Here is a 5,100-nt window from a genome sequence, read left to right as displayed (position 1 = left end):
TCTTCGTCGTTTTGCAGAACTACTCTTTTTCTATCGATTTTTATCCCCGCATACCTGGTTTAAACAAATATTTGCAAAAATACGACAGATAAAGCTTTTTCAACTTCTTGGATGATTGTTTACTTTTTGTTTAACTTATTGTGGCGTTTTTTATAAACAATTACAATCAAAGCTGAGGTTCAGAAATACAAGTTAGAGTAATAACTCGATCATAAAAATTATTTCCATCACATATTTTGAGGAAGAAACAAATGAAAAAAATGTGTAAGACCAATGCCGAAAAACAGCACGATTGTGCTGGTTCGTCACGAAAGGGATATACATACTAGTCCCTCTGTAACTTTCTGAAATGCGTACCAAAATGACTGATTTTTTACAAGAGTTAATCCAATGCTTTTTACAATAATTGAGGGATATTTTGTTTCAAAACATACTTTGTAAATGTTTTTATTTTTTTTTTATTATGAAAAAATACAGTTCTGGAGGTATAACTTGAGGTACGAGTAATTTCATAATAACCATCCTCATTTGGCCTCGTCAAAACTTACCTTTGTAATGGTCAAATTTGATAAGAAATTTCGCATTTATTGCTAACATTTCCTCAAAATCCATCCAGCGCCTAAAACTGTAGTGCTGGGAGACGAAGGAGTAAATACGTTCTTTGAGTAATATTTGCTTTTTTTTTTTTGGTTTTTAGGTTTTAGTAATAATTACTGGACCTGATTCTTCATATTCCCTTCCCAAATCTTTTATCAATTTTATCAAAGTATTTACTTATTTTTTTTTTGTATTCAAGTTGATTTCTTTGATACTATTGCAGGCCCATTGTCGAATATATAGCAATATAGAGCGATTTTTGTATAAATTTCTTTAATTGGTTTTTTTTTTGGTCTTTGTTTAAAATTCCAAGTACTTCTTTACTGGATAGCATTTCCTTTGCAATTGCTAGAAACAAAAACCACTGGAAATACTTGAATACTTTAAACGCAGGAAATTCTTTAATTTTAAATAATTTTTATTACAGCAGTTATAAAACCTACTAATAAAATAATAAAATAAAAATCGCAATTATAATGCTAATACTTAGACTATACACAAGAATCTATTATGATGCTGTCGTGTGATAGATGTTTCAACCTGTTATACTCAGCAGAAACTGATATAATTCGACCCTTTCTTCATAATAATTGATAATATTTTATTTCGGATTTCTGTGCAAAATATAGCTTTTTTATGGTATTTTCATTATCATTATTAAAAATGTCCAAAGTTAATATCTTTCAAGTGATGTTCAAGAAAACGTACTTATATATCCTTTTCGAGTCATAACATGCTATTTTTGGTCACTAATAATGATTCTGCCCTACAAAAAGCGAAGAAAATGATTTATGACCGCTTCCCTGAACAAATGGAACCACTGTGCATCGCCAAACGTACATTATTTATTTGGGCTTATTGCAAAGATGGGCTAATTTCTGATTTAGGAAAACAATATTATAATATAACCGGAAAAGGGCAATAAATTACCGGAAAAGGGCAATAAATTATCAAGTTTACATACTTGACAAAGGAAAGAAAATACTACCGCTATATTGTACCGTATTTTAATAGATCAGGAGAATTATTACTCTGGTTTGTTTATGTTTTTAATGTTAACCAAAGATTTCACTATTTCACCAATTTTGACAGTTACATTTTGGCCAAGGAGTACAGGGCAAACAAAAATATTTGTCACTCTCAAAAAACAAATCAAAGAAAAAGCCGCAATGTATTTGTCAAAAGTGGTCAAATATTTATCGTTCAGGCAAATCAGGCACAAATCGGCGAGTTTGATCCTCATCAATGTCCCGGCGGGCGTGGGCGCGGTAGACATGCATGCATTCAAGTACGGTAGAAGTATGTGGAAATATTTTCTGATAGAAAGCTAGCACATCTCATCATGATGCATGGTACAATAGTAGATATATTTTACCGAATCAACCGTTTCCGCGCCGCACCATCTGCACAATGTCACCGCCAAGGTCAACGCATTTTCCCCCTTTGCCCTCGCACGACCAAGGAAATACAGGGTGTTAGGTTCATGATTGCAAACTTTTTAAAGGGTGATAGAGGACCATGAATGGTGAAAAAAATTGTTCTACGCATATGGTCAAATCTCATTCGTTACGTAGTTATTGAACTTCCCATGTTTTTTACTCTTATTACCTTAACTGGCTATAACTTGAAAATGGTCAAACTTTTCGCAGTTGTTTAACCCTTAGGCGGATACAAATTTAATTTTGACTTTTTGTCTCCCCCCCCTTCAAAAATTTTTGGCAGGATTTGGCATTTTGAGGGGGCAGATAAAAAAATATTTATCAAAATATCGGGTTTTGCTAAAACTTCTTTAACAAATCCGATGAGTTTTTAATATTTTTCAGATTAAATGCTTTATTATTTTTATCCCCCCCCCCCCTCGACCAGCCAAGGAGTGGTGGGACAAAAAGTGAAATAAATATTTGTAACGGCCTTATTCGAAAGATTATTGAATTTTCTATCAAATGGCATCTTTGAATCGATTGTTTTAGTTGAATAACTAAGTTTTCTAGAGCAAAATAGCTAAAAATAATAGGGGTACTCACTAAACAGATTAAATTGCTGCGTAAGCCATGATTTTCTGCTTATTTGAAATGTTTCATGATTTTGCGAATGAAATAATCAAAGATTGCCTTGGTGATCGCGACGTTTAATCAGTTTAATCAGTTTACGCTGTTAAGTGAATCCCCCTAATGTGTTTTAATTTGTTTTTGTCAATTATCTTTGAAACATGCGTAATAAATTAAAATTCTTTCTTTGGCAAAGTTGTGGACCCTGTTCCACTGTACAATTCGTTCTTTGACATAAAACTTGTAGCTCTTATCGTTTTCTTGCAATTTGATTTAAATGTGCGGCACAGTGCGCAAAAAAGTGTTTACCATGCCAGTTGCAAATTTATGATCTGAAATGCGATGTTTAAATCGAAATTGCAAGAAAACGATAAGAGATAGAAGTTTGATATCAAAGAACAAACTGTAGAGTGGAACAGGAGCCACAGTTTTGCCAAAGAAAGAATTTTTATTTATTACGCATGTTTCAAAGATAATTGACAAAAACAAATTAAAGCACACTATTTTTAGCTATTTTGCTCTACAAAACTTAACTAAAACAATCGATTCAAAGATGCCATTTGATAGAAAATTCAATAATTTTTGAATAAGGGTAAAAAAACTGCGAAAAGTTTGACCATTTTCAAGTTATAGCCAGTTTAGGCAATAAGAGTAAAAAACATGGGTAGTTCAATAACTACGTAACGGTTGAGATTTGACCATATGCGTAGAACAATTTTTTCACCATTTATGGTCCTCTATCACCCTTTAAAAAGTTTGCACTCAGGAACCTAACACCCTGTATAACACGAATAAACATGCTTTACCTTCCCATCTAGCAATAAATTAAGAAAACGCACCAAACCCGCAAAATAATATTGTCATAACAATCACGCGAATGCAATCTTTCATTCACACTGAATCCAAAATTTGATTCGTGTGTGAACGTTCGCGGAAAGATTCATTGAATCACGGCCCAACCGAAGAACCACGATCGACATGATTCAATTGCTTCGGTGCCATTCTCTTTATGCAATCTTTCTTTCTGCAGTTCATTTGTATTGAGACTCGGTGGAGTTCATTGGAACGGTTTGATCCAACCGTGAGCGAACGATACAAAGCAATCAAAACAAAGAGCGCAGTTGGAAAGATGAATGTTAGTGAATGAATTTTCCCGTGCCTGCTTCTATCTTCTATCTTCTATCTTCTATCTTCTATCTTCTATCTTCTATTTTCTATCTTCTATCTTCTATCTTCTATCTTCTATCTTCTATCTTCTATCTTCTATCTTCTATCTTCTATCTTCTATCTTCTATCTTCTATCTTCTATCTTCTATCTTCTATCTTCTATCTTCTATCTTCTATCTTCTATCTTCTATCTTCTATCTTCTATCTTCTATCTTCTATCTTCTATCTTCTATCTTCTATCTTCTATCTTCTATCTTCTATCTTCTATCTTCTATCTTCTATCTTCTATCTTCTATCTTCTATCTTCTATCTTCTATCTTCTATCTTCTATCTTCTATCTTCTATCTTCTATCTTCTATCTTCTATCTTCTATCTTCTATCTTCTATCTTCTATCTTCTATCTTCTATCTTCTATCTTCTATCTTCTATCTTCTATCTTCTATCTTCTATCTTCTATCTTCTATCTTCTATCTTCTATCTTCTATCTTCTATCTTCTATCTTCTATCTTCTATCTTCTATCTTCTATCTTCTATCTTCTATCTTCTATCTTCTATCTTCTATCTTCTATCTTCTATCTTCTATCTTCTATCTTCTATCTTCTATCTTCTATCTTCTATCTTCTATCTTCTATCTTCTATCTTCTATCTTCTATCTTCTATCTTCTATCTTCTATCTTCTATCTTCTATCTTCTATCTTCTATCTTCTATCTTCTATCTTCTATCTTCTATCTTCTATCTTCTATCTTCTATCTTCTATCTTCTATCTTCTATCTTCTATCTTCTATCTTCTATCTTCTATCTTCTATCTTCTATCTTCTATCTTCTATCTTCTATCTTCTATCTTCTATCTTCTATCTTCTATCTTCTATCTTCTATCTTCTATCTTCTATCTTCTATCTTCTATCTTCTATCTTCTATCTTCTATCTTCTATCTTCTATCTTCTATCTTCTATCTTCTATCTTCTATCTTCTATCTTCTATCTTCTATCTTCTATCTTCTATCTTCTATCTTCTATCTTCTATCTTCTATCTTCTATCTTCTATCTTCTATCTTCTATCTTCTATCTTCTATCTTCTATCTTCTATCTTCTATCTTCTATCTTGTGTACGATGTACGACTTATGCTAAAAAAATCAACTTTTTGCAACTCGTTACATAATTAGCTATTTTGATAACTACCTTCATAACCAAAATCATTATTGTAACAAGACAACTCAACCAGATATATTCTTATTATTACCATCTGGTCGGGTAGGTATGCTTCTTCGCGAAAACCCGTGTGAACGA

The sequence above is a fragment of the Aedes albopictus genome, chromosome 2, assembly GCF_035046485.1.
Source record: "Aedes albopictus strain Foshan chromosome 2, AalbF5, whole genome shotgun sequence".
Taxonomy (NCBI): domain Eukaryota; kingdom Metazoa; phylum Arthropoda; class Insecta; order Diptera; family Culicidae; genus Aedes; species Aedes albopictus.
This window is presented reverse-complemented; position numbering follows the sequence as displayed.